This window comes from Taeniopygia guttata, chromosome 2, assembly GCF_048771995.1.
Source record: "Taeniopygia guttata chromosome 2, bTaeGut7.mat, whole genome shotgun sequence".
Taxonomy (NCBI): domain Eukaryota; kingdom Metazoa; phylum Chordata; class Aves; order Passeriformes; family Estrildidae; genus Taeniopygia; species Taeniopygia guttata.
In genome coordinates, this window is record NC_133026.1 from 11,084,995 (window position 1) to 11,112,993 (window position 27,999).

Sequence of the window (27,999 nt, forward strand, 5' to 3'; positions counted from 1 at the left end):
AAACACCTTATTCACAATTCTTAAGAGGTCCTGACCTTATGAAAGCAGTAGGAGCAAATGTATTTTTAGAAGAGTTCTTCCTTGCCTTTTTAGGTACTTCTATGGTTAAGCACTGAGCCTGTGTAGATGTACTTTGCACACATCCCTCCTGTATTGCACAGCTTTATTACTGTACCCATTTGACAAATGAGGAACTGGGAATCAGTGATTTGCCTGGAGTCACTCAGTAGGTTCTTGATTAACATCTATCTCCTCATCAGCACTGTGACTTCCTTTTAAATGAGCCTCTCTTCTGCTTTAGTCAGAACCCCTCTGCATTTCAAAACAAAATCCTGTTTCTGATGTCCTGCCTATCCCTTTCCCACTACAATCTTAGCCTGCCATTACAAATCACTTGGGTTTTCTCTACTATTACAATCTTTTCTAAATCCTCCTAAACTTTCTGCAGTTTCTGGACCTAAAATACTTTGCCTTGTCACCAGACCACTGGGATTCGAATCCCAGAGCAATTTTTCATTTGCCAGAAATGGAGATGTCTCTGCAGTGCAGTGACAAGGCAGCACCCTGTCCTGTTATGTTGTAAAGCTGTGACACTGACATGGTTTGGAAGTATTTTCCTTAGTAAAACTAGGTCTTCTTTAGAAGACAGATATTACTGTAGCCATGCCCAAGCTCCTGCATATGATCAAGTAAACACTGTTGTTGAGAGAGCTGTTGTAAATAAAATAAGCTGTCATAACCAACTGGGGCAGGCACCAAGACAATGGCAAGTGTGAAGTAAAACATGTCAGACTAAACCACTCTCATGTATTGTAATAGCTGCTCTACTTAGAAAGTCTGAACGTACCATTTCCAGCCTTTAAATGTTTTTATTTGCAGGACTGGATTGAAAAACAAAGGTCTAATCTGCTTCCTCTATTAACTGCTGCAATAGCATCATCTACATGGCCACCTGAAACTTGACAGGTTAATGAATGGAGATGTAGGACATTCAAATGCTTCTTTTTTATTGCAATATACTGAGGTATGCTTCTCACAATAAGGCAATATACCACAAAGTAGATTATATTGTTTAGCTGTCAGGAGGCTGTGTGGAAATAGAAAACTTAGGAATGCTCTCCAGTGTCTCCTCATCCTTTGTTACACCACAGCACCAAGCAGCTATGTGGTTATATTACACAGGGTAAAGCATCACTGTCTGCACTGGTTGGCTGTTAAGCTGGGTTTTACCCATAACAGATATTCTGTTATATGATACAACCATTGGGTTATTGTACTGCTTTTCAATCCAGCCCACTGAATGAGGAAAGGCTAACAAGGTTGCTAGAAAATTATATCTACCATCTCTCCAAGGACAAGTGCAAATAGAGGCATCTAATTTGCCTACTAATTAGCATTTCTCTGCTGGGCTATGTGAACAATACTGAGTTAGATGTAAAAAGAGTCATTGCAGCTTTTTACTTTGCAGAAGCTCTGCAATCCCAGCATCACTGTGTGGTTCAGAAAAGGACAGGAAGTTATGAAGCCTGTCAGTACTCTGTAGTAATGGATCCAAGACAATTTTCTGATTTGCCTTTGCCTAGCACAGCACAGTCCATTTTCAAGAAAAAATGAGAGCATTCTTCACAGTTTCTGTCCACACACCAGTGGACAAGTTGCAGGCTCATTAGAGGGGTGCTCTTAGCAGAGTTAGATGACATGAGGTAATTAGCAGAAGGTAAGGACATAGTGATTATAGGAGCCTGTCCACCTCCCTTAAACACCAGGCTTCATTACCTTTTAGGTATCTAATGAAGCAGCCTACCCACAGTGAGTTTCTAATATAACCAATGGAGAGAAACAGATTATTGTGTTTACCTTAGAAGGATCTAAGGGGCACAACCTGCCTGCCTCCCCAGAACTGGTAGAAAGGAGCTCCTTTTGGAGGCCTATGGGGCACCTCATTATCTGTGTTGCACATATGGGGAATGTGAGCACTTATACAGCTGCTCCATTAAACTGGTGAAAGCTAAGCATGAGTCAGATCTACAAATTAAGTATGTGTCCTTCATTTTATCAAAAAAAGTAAAAGTTGGGGTGACAGGTCTAGGTGAATGACCCTTGTGCCAGCAAGCTCCAGCACTTTTGTTCCTCGTGGGCTGTCCCAGTTACACTGACAGTGAATACAGGGATATCAGGTTTCTACACCACCTTTCCACTACATTATGAACAACCACACTCCACCATTTTTTTTATTGCAAACAGCTCCTACATTCATTATTCCACAAAGATCAGTTCATGTACCACCTAATTCTGTACTTTGAGACCACCTTAACATGATAAGGAATTTATTTTGGTAGCTACACACTAAAGATGTGGTATTTCCATTCTATTTTATATCCTTGATATCCTTGTCAATAGCTGCAATTTGGATGGAAGTTTACCCAATCAAATGTAGCCCAAAAATGGTTTGAAGACTAAAGATAAATGACTGGCAGGCTGTAAAATTAGAATTAGAATGTGAAGAAGAAGAAGAGGAAGAAGAATAAAAAGAGGAAGAAGGGTGGCAGAAGAAAAAGGAGAAGAAAAAGGAGAAGAAAAAGGAGAAGAAAATGGAGAAGAAAAAGGAGAAAAAAAGAAAAAGAGAAAGAGAAAGAGAAAGAGAAAAAGAAAAAGAAAAAGAAAAAGAAAAAGAAAAAGAAAAAGAAAAAGAAAAAGAAAAAGAAAAAGAAAAAGAAAAAGAAAAAGAAAAAGAAAAAGAAAAAGAAAAAGAAAAAGAAAAAGAAAAAGAAAAAAAAAGCTTCTGTGAAAATTCTGTTCAACAGAGATCTTCGTGCAGCAGCAGACAACCAAGGCAAATCTGTCCCAAGGATCCCAGATAATATTTTCTGATTTTGATGAAGTGTGGGGCAGGCATTCATAGGAGACAGAAGTAGCTGTATGGTGAAATGGAACTCTTTAAACTTTGAAACAAAGCCATGCAGATGAATTTATGTCTACACCATAAGAGCAAGACTTTTCAGAGTTCATGGATCTGCAAAATCAGTTATAATCATATGCTATGCTGTTTGATCCACACTTAATTGTTAAATAATTCTAAGTATGAGCAAGCTACTGAATATATTTCTTTGGCACAATGTAACTTAACATCCTGAAGACTCAAATGTATTTGGCTGACCTAAGGTATTGGGCTCAACTCAAAGCTAACTGGAAGAAATTTAACATCCTGTGATATATAGGATATCAGACTAGATGATCCTTTCTGGCCTGAGCTTTATAAATCTATGAAAAGTGAGGCTTTGCCATAAGTTTCTCACAAAGGGCTGTCACAGACAGGACACATTGTCCTACTGGCCTTCTTTCACTGATATATGAGGTCTGGATTTAGCCAGTTCCTGGGCTTGCTGAGTTGCAGCTGTGAGACCTCTAGGCTTTCCAGCTATCCTTTGCTTTGATTATTTTTCCTGGGATGTTGGCTCTGTGTGTAATTGTGCTAAATCATTTTGACTCCCTCCATCTTTTATTATAGGATACTTAGTTCTCAGGAACTCAGAAATATGAGGTGTGATTATTTATCCTCCACCATTATTCCTATTGAGGATCTGTACTTCTGTATTTAACTACTTTTTTGCTTAGGTTGATATTGTAAATTTAACTCCTACACAACTTTGGTAGTGCATCCACATCTCTGCTACAGAGGGAAGGACTGAAAATAAACACAATAAATTTTCTTTAACTGAACAGGACAGCAATGGAGAACTGTGAGTGCTGAAATTTTCTGTTGCCCTCTATTAATTTTATGCAAGTGTATTTTCTTTTATTTCACAGTACAAAGCTCAGAACAATGTAGGAGTTGTGGAATACATTTTAAGTGGTTGTTTTGGGAATTATTTATCCCACTCAAAATTAAACATCTGTGGTCTTTATCTGAGCTAGTTGCCTCCTTTTGTAGCAGTAAGTAAAACCAAGTTCATCAATTTGCCTTTTCCATTTACAAAGAATCCAGAGAAGAAACGGCTAGCACTGAAAGTGTATGTTGTTTCTGCAGACTAGAAGGAGAGTCTATGATGACTAGTGGAAAAGTTGCTGCAGAGATTTCTAATATTAGATGGAATAAAACCCCACCATTTGCAAACTCTTAGGAACAGCTGGCTCCTTGGGACTAAGATAATGACTTTGGGAGGATGGCAGGCAGCAAGGTGATTACACTTCTACAGGAGTAATCCACATTTCATCTCTTATGTTTATTCCTAAAGGTTAAAACAGTTTTAGGAGTTCATATGTCTCCCTCAATGATGTGCAGCAGCTTCTGCAGCACAACAGGAGGTTATCATCTTTCCAGCTCATTCTGTGGCCAGCTGGAAGAATTCAGAGGCTGAGTTACCCCAAAATGCATTCATTGCCACCACCCGTGGTGACAACACTGCCCCAAGCCCTGCAACAGACCCTGTCACTGTGAGTACCAGGCCATGGGCTCTGCTCTGCAGCTGCCAGGACTCAGGAGAGGCTTGTCAGGCTGGCTCTGTGTGAAATTCTGACCTGCTTTGCCCTGGCTTGGCTGGGGCTGCAATGGCTCTAACTGATCACACATCTATTGTTAATTTGTTCACTTACGTTTATCTCTGCACTGGACAGCCATAGTTTTATGTCAAAAACAGAAATAAACAATTATTCTGTGCAGGGTGGGATTTTTGTGACTATTACAATGAGGGTGTCAAGAGACTTAGAAGAGTCTTAGTATGCTATCAGAGGCCTTGAGAGATGGAAACACAGAGCAGGGCACATAAGAGTGCAGGCACGGGATAACAAAGGGCACAGGCTGGCACTGGGGACCCCACAGCAGTAAAAACTCACCTGTAGTCCCTGATCCAGTTCCTTGGGAACTGGAAAAACCTGATTTTAGGCATAGAAAAAACACCACAGAAATAATTTCTAACATATACAGAGAAAAGCGTGTCTAGAAATTTGGATGCAACTTGGAGCTGCAGAAAAGTGAGGAAAGTATAAGATGCAAAGATTAGTATAAAAGATATCGTTTAAGATATTGTATAAAAGATATAGTATAAGATGCCTGCTATAAAGCACGTAAAAATATAATTTCACCTGACAACTGCTTATACTCTGAGTTTATGGAAACACGGGTTACATTTGGGATGGCACCTTAAAGAACACTAAATTGACTTTAGAAATAAACTATGTTCCTTTTTCTCACATGCTTCCCTAGAACATACACTGTTACTTGCTCCAGAGTAGTATCACTGAGCATGATTTACACCTCAGCCTCACCTCCCAAATACATAAAAGACCAATTTTTTATCATTGACTTATATATCAATGTCTTCTCAATGTCCCCTTCTCAAGGATGATACTGTATTGAGTAGAGAATAGATCTGTTCCTCCATCCTTCATTCCACTGCTTTCATGGTTTTTAAACAGTGCCAGGCAAACAATGCTGCTGCTTAATATATTTTGCAATTTAGATTGATTATTGAAAGGTACTGTGTTCAGGCAAAGAGTCTATGAATTATTCTGAGATGGAATATCTTATTATTCAGAACGTCCCAAGAAGCAGCAGTGAAAATGAATGAACAAATCCATACTGAATTAGCTGCATATAATGAGCATTTTGCTAATTGGAAGATTTGCTGGATTGCAGAATGATCTGCCAGGGGATTTTTTGAAGTCTGACCTTTGGGGACAGTAAAAGTACATGATAAAACAGTAAGCAATAAACCTACACCCTGCAGGACAAACTGACACACTGACTCACAAGAGATTATTCACTGCATGGTATGCATTCTTATGAAAATAATAAAACTAAGTGAAAAGTCAAGGATACACTAGAGCAGTCCTCTAAAATGGTGCTTGTGTTTCTGTAGTCAGAATTCTCAGAGCCAAAATACACTTCTTGTAGTACAGACATGGATATTCTGCTCTTTACAGAACTCATGTGGACAGACAGCACACAGAGAGAAACAGGGGATTCCCCAAGGAAAATGAACACTAATGAAGTTCAGGTTCCCAGTCATTTTCAGAGCAGAATATGCTCTTTATTATCACACCGATGAGAGGGCACATTCAGAATGGCTCTACAATTGCTAGGTACTGAACTAGCAGTAAATTAAATTATGGTGAAATTGAGTTTGTCCCTAGAGCACAGGAAAGCTGAGCAGGACTCTCTTTCACCCTTTGCCTTCTCCCCAGCCAGGACTGGTGGGAACAGGTGAGCAATGGGCTGTCCACCACCCGATCTGGGAACTGAGCCATAGTTCCCCTGCTCCTCCTTTCCCTTTCAAAGGCTGGGCAGCCATCCTTCCCTGGGGCTTTCTGCTGATGAGAGAGCTCTCCCAGTACACAAACTCCAGGTTCTGTCTTTGAACCAAGAAAAGGCATCTGGAGGGCTGGGATATCCCCTTTTCTCTCTTCAATTTCCTTCACAAAGGCTGGAATTGGCTCAAAAATGTCTTAAAGAGAACTCAAATGTTTTGGAGTAGTGCTGTTGAAAGAAGGGTGGAATAGAAGAGAAGAAAACCCAAGGACTTTCAGCTCTGACTAAGGCGAGGAGAAAGAGGTACAGCAGATATATAAACACAAAGAAACTTTTTTTTTTTTTTTTTCTGTTTCATGCTGCAAATGTCCATCACTCGCTCTAATTTTCATTGTGGTGAATTGTTCTAGGTCAAGGGGCTGTGGTCAATTCCCTAAATGTCTGTAAGTGTGCACAAATTGAGAGGTGATGGATAAGTGTCACTACTTCAACCCCAGACACTTGGAAGCTGCAACAGGTCACGGTGTGAACCTGAACAACTCCAGATCCTCTGTGGGCTAAGTGCACATTGTCGGATATGGGTACCAAACTATGAAATCATGACTACTCTTCCTTTTAAGGTCACAGGAAAAAATAATGTCTATTGTCTATTATTAAGGGGGAAGTTGGAACTAGAAGATCTTTAAGGTCCCTTACAACCCTAACCATTCTGCTAACCAGAGCTGCCAGAGCACAACAAAGATGGTCACAACTGTCTTACCATAGCAGATGTGGGCACAGACAGAGTTTGTGCTTATTCATGTTCATACAGTGGCACAACAGAAAAAGGAGAAAAAAAAAATCCAGCTGTCATTCTAGGCCCTTGCTTAAATCTGCAGATCGTTCCTACTCCAAAAATTTTACAAATATTTTAAGATTAATAAGGCCTAAGAAATAACATTACACACTGCCTCTGTATATTACAGCTTGCTGCGGGGAGAATTGGGAAGCGGAGCAGAACATATGGTGGCACAGGAACACACAAAAGCAAAAAGATCAGGAGCTCACTAAGCAGGTGACTGAGTCACTGAAATGATGCCCCTGCAAGCAAGACCAGCAGGAGCTGGTAAAGCAGCAGACACCAACCAGCAACACTTCCCAACACTTTCTCACCCTGGCTGCTCCAAAAAGTGCTGGCAGCAGTTCATGTACTTCTCCCCAGTCTCTTGCAGCTCCCTCTTCCCCTTGTTGACATTGCCTGTGAACCATTTCCACGCTTGAAGCAGCTTTACAAGGTCTCACAACAGCTTGCAGGAAGTGATACAACTGCAAGGACTTTGTTGTTGTTGTTGTTAAAATATTGAAGACGTCAAGAACAAAAAAAACCCCACAGAGACTACTGGAGAGTTAAAGGTTATCTGAGCCCTGGAGGGGCAGAAAGGAGGGCATGGCAGGGGAGCAGTTTGCACAGCAGTGTGCTGGCTGGTGGCACTTAGCAAAAGTGGCATTTTCTGCTGGAGAAAGGCATTGCTGCCCTTATCACCTTCCATTAATGGCTGTGCAGCACCTCGGGGTGCCCCAGCCAGTGATTACATCTCCCTCCTGTCTCACAGAGAAATGTCCAGCCACTTTCCTTGGGGAGCACTCACAGCAAAATGGATTGAAAGGTTTTCAGGATTGTTTTGGTAAGACTTGAAGGTCAGTGCAGAGGCAAAACAGTGAGGAAATTTAGACAAATACACTTAACTTTTCCATTCCTCTTTGAGTCTCTCTCACTCCTAGTTCATATCAGGAGAACTGCAAATCTCAGTCCCACCCTGCCCACATCCACTGTCCAGGCACCGCCAGGCTCCAGCCCTACCATCTCCTCTGCTAAACTCCTTTTTTTCATTTTTTTTTTTTTTCCTGAAAGGAGCTGATCTACTGTGCAAACCCCAGCTTCTCTTCACCAGCCCTCATCTGTGTGTCCCCCTGCTAGTGGAGTCTGCAGGTGCCGGGGGCACTTACAGACCCTCACTGCTCCTCTCACCCCCCACCACTGTGCTGGGGTTAAAGTGCTTATTGACCATCACTCAGAGCTGTGCTAAACAGCTGTGACTTCTGCCCACCTGGTTCCTTGGTGTTTAGTTGAGCAGATGCTTCTGTGCTCACAGTATGTTTTGTGTGTGAGTGCCTTCTGTCTTGGTTTGAAGGACCGGTGGCTGCTAAGCAAGGTAAGGAGCCTCCCCTGGAATGGAGAATGTAAACCCCCTCCCTCTGAATTATTATAATTTTGAATTAAGGGGCACACACGGGGTTCGGGATTGCCGGGGCACACGGGGTTTGGGATTTCCGAGGTTTGGGACTGCCGGGGCACACGGGGTTTGGGATTCCCGAGGTTCGGGATTGCCGGGCGCATGAGGCTCAGGATTCCCGAGGCACATAAGCAGATGGAGATCGGTCCCCAGGGCTGAGCTCCAGCGGTGCCGGTGAATTCTCCCCGCAGTAAGGGACAGCCTGGCCGTCCTCCTCTGATGCTGAAGAGTTCCAGCCCTTGTCTTCCACCTGCCTCTATTCTCGCAGTATCGGTACCTCTGCACCCCCCCCAGAGAAAACTCCCCAAAAAACAGAGGAGTTCCCCCTCCCCGCCGTCTGAGGCACCCAGTCAGTGCTTCTCAGCATCTCAATGGGAAAAAATTCCACAAGTAACAAGGAAGAAAAGGGAAAACCCAACCCCCAACAGAGTTCTACTCATTGAAGTAGTAAATTGGTGCTGACCAGTGAGATGCTGAACTGCTTATTTCTTTCTATACTGAACACCTACAGGAAACAGTCCTGAACTTCTCCTGTGTTAAACTCTGCCTCATGATGGAACTCAGGTGTTTATTTTTCCAAAGTGCTTTTTAACTTCCTTTACCTCTAAACAGAGACAGTGGGTCTTTATAAAAGGTGTGAAAAACACCTGAGAGCACTTTCGGAAGCAGACAGAAACTACCCGTGCAGTCAGACTGAAGGAGCTTTCCCATACTATTTATACATCATTTCAGCAGGAAAAAGGATACTATTCCCTTTTGCTCAAGTGATTCTCCTTCTGTCTAAAACAGGATTACAAACCCACTGCAAGCCCCCGAGCATTGCCAAAGACATGCCTGCTGGTGCGTTCCTGTCACACAAGCCTTTTAGAAACATACCTCACTTTTCACGGGTAGCAGCCACTCATACTAGCTCCTCTTTTAAGAAACAAAATGAAAACACAATGGTAACACAAACATGAAAACAAATCTCCCATTATCATGGCTATGTATTAGAAGCACTGACATGTGCACAGCTCAGAAAATCAGTAACAAAGGTGCAACTCCTGAAGGCAGTCACTGCAGGCAGAGCGCAGTGTTAGATCTTATGACATCGTGAAGGGCTGAAACAAGCTTAACCCCATCCAAAGGACAGCAGGAAGAGGGAAAGGCAGCAGTAAAGCCTTTCTTCTTAAACCATACTAAAGTTACTCTCATTTTGACAAGCTCAAAACACCTGCCAGTTCCTTCCAGAACAGCGAGCTGACATATTGAGAGCTCCGGCTAAGAGTGTGTTTTAAGGAGAGTGATCCAGTTTCCTCACATATGAATGACTGACTTCGCAGGCTGTGAGATTTTCATACCATCACACTGCATCACCAAGGTTTGATTTATTCAGTAGCAACTGCAACACCAAAATGTCTTTCATCTCTCTCCTGATAACACCCGAATGTGGAATGGGTGAACATATCATCAGCTACTCACTGACATAAAAACACTGGGATTTATGGAAGTAAAAAACCAGGGCTTTGGGAAGGGTTATCTATGTAAGTGCCAAATCAGCATTTAGACCCATCCATCTCTTTTTTCTGATGTTAAAAAAAGAAATATTCATGCTATGCTATCATTCCTTCACATGGGAAATAAAAATATTGTTAATAAAGTGTATATTGTTAAAAAGGACTTTGCACTTTTCTTTGAAGATCATTTTACTCATGGACCACTGAAATAATTTTACAGAAAGAGTGAGGAAGGTTGGCAGTGTCCTCTTATGTGTGGGTAAATCATAGTACGGACAGGTTAAACAACTCACCCCCAAAAGGCAATGATTAGCAAATTTGTCTTCAGTGTCTACACTTCGAACACTCACATTCCTTTCCATGTGTCACCTCAAGCAGTGTTTGTTATAGAGGAGACAAAATCAATGACCTAGACTGTGACCACATAAGTATTGCAAGGCAACAACTTCAGCTCTGTTTTTTTTTTTCCAACAGCATGTCTTCAAAATGTCTTTTCAGCCTGTGACATCGTCAATGAAGGGAGAAAAAAAAGTTCCAAAATGCAGCTTTAGGAAGTAATGCTTGTGATCTGGACACTTCCAAGAGGAACACTAACTGGGGGGTTTGTTAATTTAAGAGCTGCTAAACAGGAGCAAGTGTGAAGAGGCATTGTGAATGTGTAGCAATGCATTGTCTCTCTCTGGAATCCCACCATCCCATCTGTAATCCCACAAAATACTGCTGCTGCCAACAATGAGTGTAGCATATTTCTTTTTGTTTTGAGGACATAATAAGTATTTCTGCTTTTTGATAGAGGAAGTAAAATAAACAAAATAATCTTTCTACTTCATTAGGGTTTTTATAAAATAGGTTTTTTTTTGTTTTAAAGGTTAAAATAAAATTAGTTACCTGCAATACCATGGTATCATTGCAGCTAAATTCTTGGTAAACACAGTATATACTGAGATGATATCTGCTTCTTCAGATTAAATAGATCTCGTCCTTAGATTTATACTGGCAGTTTATGGGTTCTGCAAATGACTGTCTCAGCACTGCAAAGTAATTCCACCCTGTCATATTTGTCTTTGGAAATTGTAACAAATTATGGTGATTTATAACATCAAACTCAACTCTTCCATTTTTTCCCCAGATGGGAACGTCGCTGATGGCGAGATGCTGGGCCATCCATTTAGGCTGTGTGGAGGGTGACAGTGAAACATGTTTCATCTCTCTTGCCTGACACTCTCTTTCCCTTTGAGGGGAGGCTGTCAGCATAACTCAAACTGTCAAGGCACCTTTGTAAGGGGCCTGAAACAAATCTAAAGCTCTGCTACCTGCATGCTACTAATGAGGTGTGACTGCCCAGCCCTGCCTGCCTGGCCTCGGTGGGGCTCAGTGCCTCTGACCCCTTCTCAGTCTATAGAAGTGGAACCATCATTTGTCCTGGAGTGAGGGCAGGCAACGATCAGAGGAGGAAACTTTGGGAAACACTGCACACTCCGTGTGTACTCCTGCCTTTGCAGTGCTTGTCCAGGAAAAATACATCTCGTGGCAGCATTGTGAGAGCTGAAAGAAAGACCACCTGGGGGTTAAACCAACCTTGAAATACTCTCTTAACCACTTGCCTAAGGCAAGTATGTTCTTGTTGGCAAGTCAAGCACTGAGATCTTTTTCAGTAAAGTACTTCTTCCCATAAAAAAAGATGAATAATAGATTATGTCCTTTAACTGAAAATATTCTTGGTAGTTTTTTAAAACAGTATTGCAGGAGAATGCTGGATTAATCTCAAAATAAATAAATTAATGTTTTTAACATTAGAAAGGGAGAGTAAGACCTGGGTCAAGCAGTGTAAGATAGTGTAGCTTTATTTTTGCAAATTAACCCATGGAAGTTTTCCACTGGGAGCAGAAAGATGCTGCATACCTTTTGCAAGATCCAGACTCTATCTTAAGAAATGCCATTATATTTTGAAACTCTTCATTTTGGTCAAAGAAAGCAATTCCCAGGAATCCTTGCCTGCAGGGTCCTATGGAATGGCAGAAGCAATATATGACACAAATAGGCTAAACTAGAGCCAGCTCTCAGCTCACCTTGGGAAGATGAATTGCTCTCAAGTTAGGAGCTCAGCAAAAATTGGTATTTATTTGCCACCAATGATGGTGTTACAGATCCCAGCTTATGGCAGAGATTACTCACAGGGCTGTATGGAGGGAAAAGCCAGGGAGGGGAAGGGGAGGTTTTAACACCCTCCATCAGAAACATTTCCTGAGCTGCCTCTGCTTCAGTGAAATAGATTTCACATGATGTGAATGGAAAAACGGAAAGCTGAGGAACTGAAACATCCAAAATCTGCCAGCCAACTTGGATGTAAATGTGTCATGTGTTTTATCCTAGGAGTAGCAGTGCTTCAGTCATTCCAGATGTATAAGGGACCCTTGTGTCTCCTGCAGTGGCTGGGAGGGTGTGATCAGTGACTGCCAGCACTGCACACAAGCAAAGGGAAATAAATTGATCAAGGATATCCCAGACACTTGCACCCTCCAAAATTAAGTAAGCAAGTAAATAAATACATAGAACAACTGTCAAATGCAATCAGTCCTGAGAGTAGTCTTGAAAAAGTGGTTTCATTTCTTACCTCACCATGGTTGCAGAGAATTATCATCTGACAATTTTTGCTTATTTTTACAGCAGATTGATAAAATGTGTGCAGGCGAGCCTGTATGTGTGTATTTATTTTTAACATGCTAAGTCTAACATGCCACATGTAACGTGGCAACAAAGGAAATAATTTCACCAAAATTACGTAATGTAAAACAAATAGTTGGAATACCTACATTAAATACAATTTGCATGCAACAACGAATTATACAATTGTTGACATGCTGCAGAGAGGCATTAGGTTTAAAGTAACTATGTTTAGAAAGCAATTTGCAGAATTTCTGCTCTTTTTGCTGGTTTGAAAAGCAGTGATAATATGTTTTTTTCAGCTGACAAGTGAACAAAAAACAATAATTGAATGGTACCATTTTACCCACAAGGCAAGCTGATAATTAGAGGTTTAACAGACAGTTTGGATTTAATCTGAGCAGTGGCAGCTACTACTTTTGATTTTTTCTTATTGTTGTTTAGGGACCAAATAAAGCTCTGTGTTTTGTTGTCCTGTTCCTCCCCTTCCCCCCCATCACTACGACTCCCCCCCTTCTTTTTAAGAACAGTGGGAAAAACAAGTTATTTGTTATCCTGGCTCATGTCTGACACTGCCCCACCCGGAGTGCAAACATGGAGAATGGTTATGCACTAGGGCAATGCCTGAAGAATGTGCATGTGAAAATAAATATAAGGAAAAAAGGGGTAAAAAAAGAACTCAGGGAGGGGACTGGCAGCCATGCCAGGGCAGACCTTTCTGGGGCACAGGAAGGGGGACCAGCCCAGCCTCCTCCCTCTCTGCAGGGTGGTGAGTGGCAGGACACTGGTGGCACTTGTGCTGCCTCACATGGGGCGTGCACAGCAGGATGAAGGTGACACATCTGCTGGATGCATGCTGTCAAAATCCCTAAAAGTCCTGCCAGGGAGAGGGAGGAACCGACTGGCAGCACATGTTCACCCAAACGGGGCAGGGCACAGCTTAGTGATGGCAAGGGCCCCAAGTCACATCCTCAGGAGCATTCAAGCCCATCTCAAGTCACATGAAACATGAAACCTGGGCCAAAAATAAGGATACTTTTTTCAGGTCAAAAGCTGCAAGATGCACCAACTATTTAATCTTCTCCTTTTCCAAGAGGAATAGCTGTTCTTTCAGTCCAGTAAGCCTTTTTGCAACAGCAGGTTTTACTTACGTTGATCCATGGCTGAATTTTAAGGAGTTGTATTACTGATCTCAACAGTAAAATAAAACTACTGCTGAAAAATACAGTCTATTAAACACTAATGAGTGTATAAACCTATTTTATAAAACCACAGAGACTTCCTGGAGGTCTAGTCAGACCAGACAAAGAGCGAAGACTGTGCAGGCCATTCCCTTTTGAGAGATTTCCAATTGGTTTTATATCATGTCCAGAAGTGGAATTCTGGTTTTGCTTTTGGCTTTTAATAGTTTACTGTGCCTGAAAGTGCGATCTATTAAAGCATCCTCAGAAATCTCAGGCTTAATTGGAGACCAATTAAGAACTTCAGCAATATACAGATGACAGTACTCATTATTAAACATGTTTATTCCCCAAAGAATTTATATTGAATAAAAGCGTTCTCATTGCTTTTACCCTTGTTTACATTTGGGGATGTAAGCTGGAGACTAAAAAATTCATAGCTCACTGCTCACCTTACATATAATTTATTTTCTTTTAAAAGATTTGTACACTTGGCAGAACAGGCAAAGTTCGAAGTATCAATTATTTTTCTTGAAATAAAATTAGGAAATAACCAGCTTTTTCATTTGAAGACTACATTAATACCTAATGCATAAGTCGTTATTAATATTACTGTAATGAGTACCAAGTGAATTAATGATGGCTGACTGCTTATTTTAAAATTATTCACATTTTTTATGTTTATTCTCAGCTCAGCCATTATGCCCTTTTTATAGGACATGTGCTTAAAGAGCAGTTGAATTCAACCTGTAATATAAGCATAAGAAAAAGTCATTGGGAAAAATAGTTCACACGGGAACAATTAGCTTGCAATATTCCCTACTATTTCACTCCTTGCTTTAAATGTGTATGTCAGAGTGGACATTTTCCATTCCTCTGTTAATTGACAGAAATAGTGGCTCATGTACTTTCAGAGGCTGCCTGCTCAGACTCCAGAGCACTCCTCTCTCTGGAGATGAAAGAAAAGAAAATCAAATGTGATTCTTCCAAATAAGAATGCAGTGTATTACCACACAGTTATTAGGGAAGAAAAGTACTCCTCTGAATGCCCAACATCAAGGTCTAATTCCTAGACCTACCACAGTAATGAAAGTAATGGAAGACCCACCTGAGTAATGAAAGTCACTGACAAAGTCACTTAATCTCCCCATGCCTCAGTATCCAAAGTCACACAAATGAGTCTCAAGGCTAAAGGGAACTCAAACTATGCCTCATGCAAAAAATAATAATAAATTTGACATCAAATCTGCAGTCTGATTTTCTGAGACTGTGGCAGGACTTCTGAGTGAGTGGTACATGCTGAAATTCAAGCCATTGCTTCAGGCTGTAAAAGGACATTGATGAGACAGACTTTTGAAACAGCTGCATGAAGGTTTTGTGCTAAGTTTCCAGTAGTGCTCCCTTCCAACCAGCCTGCAGGGTGTCTTCTCTGGGCTACGTGTAGCCTTGATTTGTTCTCCACATCTTGGAGTTCACATGGCCACTTTCACATCCACCATGAATCCCCGAATGTACAAATTTATACTGTCCATCATTGTGGAAAAGAAATCGTTTGACTGAGGTTTTTAGAGCCATCAGGGTCATTCTCAGCCCCTTTGGAGCCCATAGGAATATCTAATGCTCTGGCCCGTGTTGCAGACTGGAAGCACTGCTTGGTTAGCAATAGGACCACTGTGATCTCTGATGAACCACATCCAACACTGGTTTCCTTATGTCAGCAACCCAGAACTGATCGTGGAGCTTCTGCAGCCCTTGCAACTGCTGTCAACAACTCCAGAAATAACAAACTACACGTGAGAGTTATTTAAAACCCCCAGAACCAACAATGCATTTTATTATGGAGAACTGGTGCACAGCTTCTTTTACATTCAATTTGTGATGGCAAGAGGTTTAGTAACATGTTGCCTACAGTCACAACCCAGAATAGACTTGCCATTTTCTCACAAGTCCTTTTCTGGAAAAGAAATCACCACGTGGGATATTATGTATGGAAGTAAAAGGATCTATAATGTATTATGTATGTAATTTTTTTGTGTATAAGGCTATGTATAAAATATTCACTTCACACTTCTGTTGCTTGAGGGATGGCAATATGAGAGATGCAATTCAAGGAAAAAAAGGAGTAGAAATAGGGCAATGCTGTAGTATTTTGTCAGTTGTTCATATTAATTTTTTTTTGGTCTTAAGCAGCACACTGGACCCCCTGGGGACTACCAAGCTCTGACTTTTCTCAGCAGTTTGAATCTCTTTTTTTAGCAACTTATTACCCAGCCAGATTGTCTGACAGCACCCACAGCAACAAGTAGTTAATACTTTTCCTGCAGTCTTAATTCACCCCATTGTGTTTGGGATTGCAGGGATGGAAATGATCACACAGTGAAGTGCTGCAAAATGCAATCTCTCTAGACACAATGGGGTTGAGTTAAAGGACATGAGGCACTTAGCTCTGAAACCCCTTGCTTTCATCCAAACACTCTTACTTTAACAGCATGTTTTTGTGGTTTAGCTTCTTTTGGTTTTATTTTACGACATAGAAAAAGTTAGATGCTTATTTGATGCACAAAAAAGTTGCTACATGCCTTCACTTCCAGGCTGGGATGGGTTTCTATATGAAAAAACCTATATACCAAAAAAGAAAATGAGAAAAAGGAAGCTGGATTTAGTAACCTTCCCTTTTGCATGTCACTTTGGGCCCACAGAGATGTGGTCAGACAATGGGAATGAGGTGGTTCTAGATTAAAGTCTTGGCAGAACACATTAATGAAAGATGATTTAAATGTTAATAACTTGCAGCAATGATTTTCCTTTCCCAAGTGTGTTAATTTCCCTCCTTATCCCTTAGCACAGTTTTTAAGATGCTATGAAGATTGGAGTTATTAGCCCTCCCAGGATGGGCAGATAACAAAGCGGTTTTTCTCTCAGTGGCTGTCAGACTACAGTGAAACTGGCTTTTCTGTTAACAACACAGGCATGTTTATATGAAGTCAGATCCCATACAGAATACTCTCAAAACAGAACAAATAATTCTCAGTTTTATATCTATCCTTTAAGGTCTGGGCAGATGGCCTCAGGATGCATAAGTGTGAATGTATTGTAGAGCACATGGAAATATAATCTACATGTTGACATAGAAATAGGCAACACTCATGTTAAAGCAGCAATACCTCATAGAAAATTATTTTCTTATGTATATTTTCTGTGCCATGTCCTGCCCCTAAACAGACAACCACAGCAGTCAGCAGCTGTATGTCCTTGGGGAAAGGACCTGTATTTCCTTTCCTACAGAAAAATGTTCCAGTTTGCTTCAAACACTTCTTGCACCCATGGCCAGAGTTCATTTTCTGCAGAAAGGGTTTCTCATACAGGAAACCCCACCTGAAATTCCCAGTCTCCCAGGGGTTCCCCAAGGTAGGCACCTTTACAGTATCTTAACCTTCAGTAATGCTTTAGGGACATAATGTAGCCCTAGGTAATGGTGGATGGCTTGAAGGAATGCCTGTTCTAATTATTCATTACATAATAAATGTCAATTCAGTAATATAACTGAAGCACTGATTTATGTTATAAATTGGCATCTGCATTTCATAAATAGTTTCATTTTAATGACTTATAATTGCTACATATCTGCAAGTTATACAGTGCAAAAAAAAAATGCTGGACTGCATTCAAAATATGTTGGCATGCATGCAATTACTGAAAATGGGGAGAAAACCCAGAGCAAATATTTAATTTAGTATTTGCAGCACTGTAGTGTTATCAGCCTGCACAAATGCTATAATTGTCATCTGTAAAAAGACCAAAGCAAAGTGTTCTGGAAATAGAAAATATGTCTCACATGTCATGGCCTAATCCATCAGTCACTGTATTCATGTAATCTTTGCCCAGCTGAAGTCAATGGTGTTAGTTATCAAACTGGGCTGACAGGGCTGAATGGAAGTGATAAAAAATGAAAACCTTTTAATGAGAATTATTTAGTCCCTGGGCCTGATCCTGTCAGTATTTTCTATTGGACATGCTGCTTCCTCCTGTGAGCAGCTGACTTTGCTCCCATTCTGCCCGTTTGGAAGTGCTGGCAACACAACTCTGTGCTTTAACAAAACCCAAACGTGACAACCCAGAGGAGAGCAGCCTTAGCAGCCCAGCCTCCTGCAGATGTTCCTCATCACTCAGAAACATCCCAATCCCACCTCCCTTCCTGAGGACACATCCACCTGCAGGTGAGGCTGGCACGTTTCCTCTGGAGCTGGTGTGCCTGCTGCAGAGGGGATGCTGGTGGGGGAGCAGCACTGCCCTGTCCCACCTAGAGCTCCTCCCTGATACACAGCAGTGTGTGTGTGTGTGTGTCACTCAAAGGATTTTGGTCTGGCTGGAAGTCTTGCTGTTTATGTAATTTACTTTATTTGTTAAATAGAAACACTTTCATGTCAAAGCAGAAATCACTTGGGTTTACAGCTTCTTTTAGCAACTTTTCAAAGGGTGAGAGTGCCAGGGACAAGCCCAGCTGATGCACCCCCCCCCCAGATGCTCTCCATGCTCATCTCTCCCTGATGCAGGGCTCGCTGTCCCTACCTCATGCTGCTGTTCCCATGGTAGAGTCTGCTCTAACCACACTCTGAGCTAAACACAACCTCTCTCCTTCCCTTGGAGGTGTGTTTCTAACCTGGACCATGTTAATTGTTCAAATTACAGGACAGCCACTCTGCCAGATGGCTGGCATGGCCAAACCAGGGTGAAGGCTGTGGCGGGAGCAGAAAGGAGCAGCCAGGGTTGGCCATGTTTTGTCATCTCAGAGAGATGCTATCATGGTTTCCTTAAAGTTTTCACAACAGGGTGAATCAATGGGAATAACCTCAGCAATGTTTTTCTCATTGGGCTTTTTCTCATCTCTTTTTTCTTCTAATCTTATGGAGTTGGAAAATTCCTCCATGTTATATACAGAGGAGAAGAAGAAGAAGGAGATGCTGAGAATATGTAACCCCACTGATCCTGTTTGATCCCTGCAGGTTCCTGTTGCCCTGGTGGATAATGCAGCTCCTCCCCACTGTAAATTGAAGCACTGTCTTGGGTTGATGTGGGCTTCTCTCCCACCTGTTTTGGGGGCTAAGTACCCTCCCCATGCTGACCTGTTTGGACAGCAAACACGCTGATGAAAAAAGATTAAAATATGAGTGCACTTGGGAAGAAAAACTATGGAAGTTTTCCACAGGGGAGGAGTATCACTTCTTGTGAGATGTATTTTAAGAGCATCCACAGGAGTATTTTTTGAAAGCCATATGCTACTTATTCACATGCGTATGACAGAACTCATATATGAGGAGTGATACAGAACACAAACGTAGGTGTTGCACATTTCATATGTGCATATGTTCGTAGCCTAGTCCCAAATTTGGCTCCTGAAATGCTTCATTACATGCACACCATTTTCAGGTTCAGTATTTGGTTACCTTTGGCTTAAAAAAAATGCATTGTTTACGCAGTAAACTTGTTCTAAAATATGTGGAATCTAAAACTTTCTTACTGGCAGAATTAAAGTAGTTGCTTTTATAAGAAAATGAAGTCAAAGTGGGACTAAATCTTCAATATTATTTAATAAATCTTTGCATGAGTTGGGGCACCACCAGATTGGAACACCATAAAACAGCACAAGCTCACCCTCTTTCATCTCCATTGTGCTTCATTTCCTTTCTCTGGTGACCACAACTCATGAATTCCAGGAAACTGCAGTTCATCTGCAAGTTAATAGCATTTACTTTTCTTAACTGGCAAAAAAATTGACCCTCGTCCTACCAAGACTAAAGCAGAGTGTGAATGATTTATGTGATGTAACTGAGACTTACTGAAACTCCTAACACATTTATAGCAATTTCTGGGAATGTCAGGGATGAGGCCACTGAAGCAGGAGTGAAGTGGCAGCCCAGGCTGAGCAGCCAAAGCAGAGGGGTCCTGCCACAGACCTGCACCTCAGAGCAGATGCTCAGCCTCGTGGGCAGCAGGGGATGCTCAGCCAGGGCTGCCACTCCTCTGCTGCTGCTCTCAGACAAAAATCCTTCCAAGGGCTTGCATGGGAGAAGTTACTGACAGGAAGAGCAAGTGCTTGAGCCAACTGTCTTTTGGTTGCTGTCAATATTACCCAGAAAGTAGTAGGCAATCAGCCAAGATAAGCAGACAACTGCCATGAGAAGACACATTTTTTCTTAATTCACAACTTTCCCAGGTGTAGCTATTTCTGACCACATTTAGAGTGTAATTATTGTAACCATTTAGTCACAGATTTCAGCTTTTAAACTGTCAGCCCTCAGAAAAGCTTAATGAGCTACAGAAGGACATAAACTTTGTGCTTTTCCACTGGTGAAGCAAAGCAGAAGGCAGACAAATCAATGGTTTGAGCATCTCTGAAATTATACTACTTCTTAGCACATGAGGACAGACCTCTGTCCTCCAGAAGTTGTTTGTCTAGCATTTAAATTTGAAGAAAACTTTAATCTTCCATGGAATTTCATCATGGTGCTTTGTAGGATCTTGCTCTACCTCTGGTCAAAGGCCCAGTACTATCAACTCCATGGAAAATATCTAGCATGTGTTTGAATGCTACATTAGATGGAAAGACAAGAAAAATTACTCTTACAATCATAAGAAGAAAATAAAGTCACTGTACTAAGGAAGGTGGTTTAAAATAAACAATGTACTTTTTTCAGATGAAATATTATTAAGCCTTAATTGATAATGAATTACATAATGACATCCTCTGTTCCCCATAGAGAAAACACAGGTAGCTTTTGTGTGGTGAAAAACAATGCAAAAAAAGTTTAAAATAAGTTAATGAATATAAAATGCAGTAAGTAAGTAATGCACCACATAAAATGAAAAGAAAAATGTCTGGAACAACTTGTAAGAGAAGAAAAATAAGGAGTAGGCCTTCATGCCAATACAGATGTAAGTTAGAAAGAGAATAGCTGATAGGAACACTTAATCACAAAAGAAGTAAGAACAAAATAGAACAAACCTTTAAACAATTTTAACTTTCCTCCTTTTTTTTTGCAAGAATTATACCCAAGAACAATCTAAGTATGAGCATAACTTGTCTGTATTTATAATGTTAAGGTACACTTCACAGAACAGTTAAACCAGCATTACTTGCACATGGAATGGCTCTGGATAGCAAAGGGACTCCATCATGAATCTGTTACTGAGATGTTCATTTAATTCAAATGGGAAAGGCAAGAGGAAAAGCCTGGCTGGCAGATTTATTGATTACATTTCACCAATGACCAGCAAAAGGCAAGCACTCTGAAAATCCCCAAAGGTGATCATTAGTACTGAGTAACTGTCACTAAACATTAGCACCATCAGCAGACTGGAACTAAAAGAAAGTGTGATGCTTCAAATGTGAGGCCAAAGAGGGATTGCCTGTGGTCCAAAGAAAAAATAGGACATCTTACATCATGGTGCCTGTGTTTGAGACAAATGAAATGCTTTATATATATATATAAAATACATGTAATACATATATAAATTCATGTGTATATAGAGAGACATAAAATTGGTCTAGCATAGTCAGGCAAATTGGGCAGGTCTCCCTGCTATAAAACAAAAAATTAATGTGTCAAGCTAATTTCGCGGTCCACTTGCCTGGAGCTGATTAGGACCAAATTAAACTTGGTCCTAATCAGCCTGGGTGCTTTGCAGGTAATACAGAAATCCATGGGATATGCTTATTACTGTATAAGCGCATGCACATTATCTGCAAAAGCAGTGTAAGAACGGGTTTACCAAATAATACGTGCTTTCACAATTTCTAATGCATTGTTAGCTCACCTGGTTTTGGTGGATTTTTATTTGAAAGTCCCATGCTTCCACTGCACAGCAGAATCAGACATCAAACAAATGATTTTTTATTTTTCATACTTGAATTTGATCTTATGACCACTGACTTGGCTGAAGGAGCACTTTCTGTATGTGAGGCAATGAATTTAGGTTTTACAGGAAGAGAAAGTATATGAAGGGTTTTGCCACTTCCCATTAGCTATCTCCTTCTTTTTTTTATAACATCCTGTGATTCCCATGTGTGTGCTTTTGTTCCATGGGAAACAGCAGGGACAATACCTTTTGTACTGCTGGCAGACAGTTGCTTCTGATACAGATACACGGCTGCCTTTTGTGCACTTGAAGCATCACCTCCTCCAGGAAAAAGAGCCTATTTGAATTCCACCCTCTTGGTCAGTCTAAAGCCCTCGCTCCAAAAAGAACACCCCAACAGAGGAAGTTATTTCCTGCAGTGATCCAGCACCAGCCCCTTTCATCTCAGGGCTACAGCAACAAAAGCACGATGCTGTTAAAGGTCCTTCCTCCCTCTGTGGTACCTGGCAGCCACAGCAGAAAACAGGAGACATGGGAATGGGCTCTGGGAAGGCACATTCACCCAGAGCATCTCATCACTGTGACCTTGATCTAATCATCTACACCTTGTGACTCTGCATGAACAGGAGCAGAGCCAGTCCATCATGCTGCACAGAGGGCTGCCTGCAGTGTGGAGTCCAGTGAGCATTAAGGGTGAGAATTTCATGACCTTGCAGGACTCACATCTCATGAAGCAAATCTTAACATAAAAACTTGAAATCAGGCGTGTGGCCTTTAAATCTTTGACAGTGTCTAAAGCAGCAAAGGAAGATGAGCTTTGGGAAGGTTCAAATCCCATGGTAAAATGAAGAAAGACTCCAGCAGTGTGGTTTCTGCCTGCAGCATGGGATACTGCATGAGGGGATGAGGATTCGGATTTGCTGCTCTTTACTGAAGTCACTTGAGTCACTTCAGGGCCTTCTGCTTCCCTTGTGCCACTTCCTGCTCTAAAGGCAGTGTCTGGTCATCCCTGACCTGGGTGACAAGTTCTGGATGAGAGACTCCTGCCTGAGTGGGCACTCCTGCAATTTTTCTGGTAAACTTTATGGACAGTTTATACATCAAACAGAACTCTGCTAAAAAACAATTCTTTAAAATCAAGGTAACAGTGAAGATAAGATTAGGTTCACAAAGATGCAGTGATTTGTGCTGGGACTTGGAGCAGTTCTACAAGATCCAGCTCAGCTGTCTCCAGCTGCCTTATATTTCATTTTCCAATTCCAAATTGTATTTATAGGTTTCCATCCCTAGAGAGATGGAGGAAAAACAGCTTTACAAAATCCTTACTTATATGACACAACCTGGTTTTTCATCTTCAGAACCTATTATTTTTGTATCTGTTTCAATGGTTAAGGTTGAAAAAAGGACCACTGGCTCAAAAAAATCCAATAAAGGTATGTCCATTTGATCATGTTTTATTTCAGTATGTCTGACAGCACCTCATCTCAGCATTTAGGTAATGTTCTTAAACTGTGACATATTCACTCAATTTTAGAGGCATATTATTTTTGAATAATAAGCTCATGTTTATAATTGGTGTAACCTTAAAGAAGAAAAAGTAACTTTTCAACACTTTTCCATGTCTTTCCCCCATATTTCCATATTCCATGACGATATTGGCAATTATTATTTAAGTCGAAAGGGAAAAGCAAAATAATTTACATCATCCATCACAGCTCCCTTGCATGAATAAATTACAAGACACCATGGCAAATCAATCGTGGAGAAAAGAACAATCTGCATCAAACACTGTATTTGTGTGCATAATCTTTTTAATATTTCCTGACCTCGTATATCAAACCAGCAGATTGAATTCTGTGAACTTTAAGTAATACAAAGCTGTTTATCCCAAAGTCCTATGGGGAAGCTCTAACCTAATCAGTTAAATTCAGGACACAGACACAGGAAAGAAGAGAACAGACCTAACACAGCAAAAGTTACAAAACCTGTTTGCCATTCAAGTTAGTTTGCAGAGTCAGTAAGATTTTAATACAAGAATCATAGCCTAAGGTTGTGTGGATGACTCTGTATGCAAGAGGACCTGGTTACTCATACTCCAACAGTGGTGCCTAAGGATTTGTCAGCACAGCTTTGCTAAGAGACCTTTTGTTCACAGAATATTCACAGAATATTTGCGGGTGGATCCACAAGGATAATTGAGTCCAGCTTTTAAGAGAATGGCCCATACAGTGTTCAAACTCAGAAGCTTGGTGTTATTTGCACCATGCTCTGACCAGCTGAGCTAATCTCAGGGTCACCTTTGCCTTCTTTAGGAAAAAAATGAAGCAGCCCATCTGCTTTTCCCTTTTGGAAATATCATGGAGATATATTATTTATATCTATATATATTTACCTTATTGTCAGTCACAGCTAAGAGGACAAGGAGAAGTTGTCCAGGATGAAACCCTTGCCTTTTTGCTTTTTAGAGGCTGCCTGTGCTCCAAGGCAGGAAGGCATGGGATGGGAGAAAGGCTATGAATGAACTTGCCTTCAAAAAGATAAAAAAAAAGTATTCAGTCTGAATTGACAAAGGGAAACACTTTTGCTGTTTGTGAAGAACACCTATATGAAGAACCTATGTGTGAATCTGAATTACTGGAGTTCACTTCAGGGCTTCCAGAAAACGTAGTGATGCAAAAGCCTCCAGAACAGCGGTCTCTCCATCATGCAGAAAGTTTGTGTGCCAAGACAGGCTTGCTCTAGTGCATAAGTAGGAGCTGCACCCATCTACTCTCTGCAAATGTGTCATTCTCTAGGGAACAGGTCTTAGATGGTAAAACTTCAGCAGGACTCTTGGCTGTTTTTCCTAAGGGATGCAGCATATGCCTATGCCTGCCTTCCCGCTGAATAATCACTCAGTATCTTCTAACATCTACATATCCACTCTTATTTTTTCCTACACTTAATTCCTCCCTTATAACCTCCTGCTTCAGGGTAACAGCTCTATAGAGACTGGCATTAAAGGGATTCAAACAGGCAGGCTGAAAAAGAAATAGACCTCAGAGTTAATTTTGATAGGTTCTGCACATATCCATAGTCTATCCGTGCTTCTGAATTCCTAAGTGATGGCAGTAAATGGAGACCTAAAAGAAAAATGACCTAGTCCTGTTTCATAGATGAAGGAGTGGAACAGTGTTTAAGTGATAACTACTGACTAACTTGCTCAAAATCATAAAGAAACTCCTGAGCATATAAAAATTTGAATTCAGACCACTCACACTTAGGGTAAAATATTTTGGTTTAGGGCTTTGGTGGACTTCCAGGGTAGAAGAATACCTGATTTTTCTTTCTCCCTGGGGAAAGAAAAGAATTTATAAAACTCATGAAGTCTTAGCAAAAGACACAGAATTGTCTATTGTGGAAAGAGTCACAACATTACCATTTATTCAAAAAATTGTACCTCTTTTAAATCTGATTTCTCTACTGTTTCTGCAAGCGTGTTGAACGCACATTATAAATATTATACCCCTGTCTCACTTCCTTGCTTGATTTTCCTTCCTCTCATATGAACTAAGTGTCCTAAATTAAATTTACCCCCTTACAAATTGGCTGCCCTTTCATGTCAGGAGCGAAAACGCCCACTCAGCATAGCTTGAAAAGAACCTGTCTGCGGTTGGGAGGGAGAAGTCGAGGCGCCGCTTTAACTAACTAAATTAAATCCAACTGGAGCTGGGAGCAGCTGGCAGGTTTGATTTGGATGTAGGACGCTGTGAGATAGCGATAAGTGAGTGCTCAGGACCAAAGGGAATTAAAAGGCTGTACTTGGGTTTAATGGAGTCACTCTCTTTCTGTGGCGCATCCATTAAGGACGCCGTGCTGGCATGAGGCAGTGCCTGCCACACTTACACTGCAAAAGGACAGCTCCAAATGAGCCTGGGCTCCTCAGGACATGAGCATGTGCCTCTGGAGGGAGGCAGAAGGATCCCTTGCTTTGCTGTCCTCAGCCACCTCAGAGCCTTTTAAACCAAGGGACGGCTTCTGCCGGTTCAGGGGCTCAGATCCTGCTCTGGACCATGTGGGAAATACCTACCAAAGCACTCAAGAGGTGGTTCAGAGAGTGCAAGAAAAATCACATTACTCTGAATGAGAATTTTCTCTCTCTCTATTAAAAAAACTCCTTAAAACTTGTAATGAGAAAAATTACAGAAAACATTTTTTTTTCCCCCACCCATCTTTTCAGGTTATTTAATAGTGCATTAGACAGCAGTTTGCATGTAGCCTGTATTCCCTTTGTCTCTTCTAGTATTAGTATTTCTCTTGTTCACATAAGCTCTTCCCTGAGGAACAATGAAGATGGGCAAACATTTTTAAAGATTATGATTCAACTGTAAAACCTCTATTTGTCAGTGTCACCAACAGGCAGGTGTAATGCCTGAAAGTCTTTCAACTCTGCTTTCTAATGGGACTAAAAATGTAAATGAAACATTGATTTCATAATTAGTACCACAGATTTGACACTTGTCTGCCTCTGGTAATGAGGAGAACTTTCCTTACGTTTGCAAAATACTGTGAAACATCCTCAAGGAAGATGTGGCAGAAGTAAAATGCTGTGACTGGATGCTGTAATATGCTATGTTTCAAATTAGCTACTCAGCAAGACACCTCTGCAGGCAGAACAGGCTAAATATTCAATTTTCAGGCTTTTAATTATTTTTCTTTTAAATGTATGAATTCTGTATCTGGCAAATTTAAATTTTAAGTGGTGTACCATGGAAGAATTGGTCACTAGATGATGATGACAGTGTTTATTAACATAAGCAATCCCCCTGAATGTCAAATTTCAAACCACTATTAGTCAGAACACTGAACTAGAGTAATTATCATGACTATGAATCTGACAAGCCCCATTTCCAAAAAACAGTCATTACACAATCCTTGGTCTTTTGCTCAGTTCAAAGCTAATCTTTCATTTTCTTTTCTCTTGGCAATCTAATTTATGTGGTAAAACAACTCAAGAACATGTAAATATGTTTGTTTCCTCATGCACAGAGATGCATATACATAAATAATTTTCAGTAAATGAAGTGCCAAGGAAAAAGGAGAATTTTTTTTTAATAATATTTACTTATTCTGAAACAAGAATATTGTGTATTGGTGTAAGGATAAGTGTCACATAATTTGAATTGATTTCAAAAGGAAAAGCACCAAGTCACATGAGAGTCACGTGTAGTACAGGCAAAATCAAGAGATTGACAATAAAGAAAAGAAAGAGAATATCCCTCCAAAGATGATGACTCTCCAAGCAAATTCAGACCTCTTCTTCACCTTTAATTTATTTTATCTGATAGTTTTTCATTTGTCCTTTCTTGGAGGTGAGGTCATTACTACTCTGCATTATAACAGCAGCCAGTAATCACAGATGTAATCAAGATCCCATTGTGTCAAAAACTATTGTGGAAAGAGACACTTTCACAAAAAATATCTTGGAAAATGTCAGCTGTGTGACTAGGAACTAAATGCCTTAGTTGGTATACTTGCCTAGGTGAACAGTGCAAAAATACAGGCTGCGTTTATACAATTAAAGATTGCAATTATGCTGTGAAAACCATGATTTCAGCAAAACTTCTTGCTTTAAATTGCCCACTGTTGCACTCAAATTGGTAAAGATGAGAGACAAAAGTATTGGGCAGGTGTGATAGTTATCCCTTTGGATGCAATTATTTTAGTCAATAACAAAGATATTTTGTTATGTATCTGTAGGAAGTTCTTAATGAAGTTTTTATACATCAGTTCTAGAAAATGGTCTTGTTAGATATTTTATCTGTTGCACTTAGATATCAAGATATTTCTGGCTACTTATACCATACTATGTTCTAAAACAATGATAATATAGTGATTTAAGTATTTTCACCACAGATCTGTATTAAAAACCTGGAAGAAATGAAAGGTTCTCTGACATTTAATAGTTTATCAGGCATTTAAATGGTCATTTTTTTCCCAACTAATTTCCCATTACAAGTGTCAAGACTTCCCATGATAGAAAACATGCAATTTCACTCTACTTCTTGTAATCATGACAAAATAAATATCCAAGGAATCTGTGTTGGAAGGGGGAAATGAAAGCAGGTGAACCTGACACTGTTCATCCAGAAAGTATTTTCAAAACCTGTATACAACACCCTGACACATAAAACTGAACACTGCATGCAAAATAAGTTACTTTGGCTCTAAAAAATAAGTGACTTTGGCTCTAACTCTAAGAGCTGGTGGTCCTCGGGACACATCCAAAACTGCTCCTATCT

At 40.6% G+C, this 27,999-nt stretch overlaps 1 protein-coding gene and 1 long non-coding RNA gene across 4 annotated transcripts in view; one reads left to right on the forward strand and one right to left on the reverse strand.

The window, feature by feature from the left end:
- ADARB2 (adenosine deaminase RNA specific B2 (inactive)) overlaps positions 1-27,999 on the reverse strand; it is a 303,538-nt gene that overhangs the window by 180,103 nt on the left and 95,436 nt on the right. The window lies entirely within an intron of this gene.
- Positions 7,875-26,807, forward strand: LOC140682580 (uncharacterized). Its single transcript, XR_012054431.1, has 2 exons — positions 7,875-22,586; positions 22,627-26,807. It is a non-coding gene; the product is annotated as an uncharacterized lncRNA (long non-coding RNA).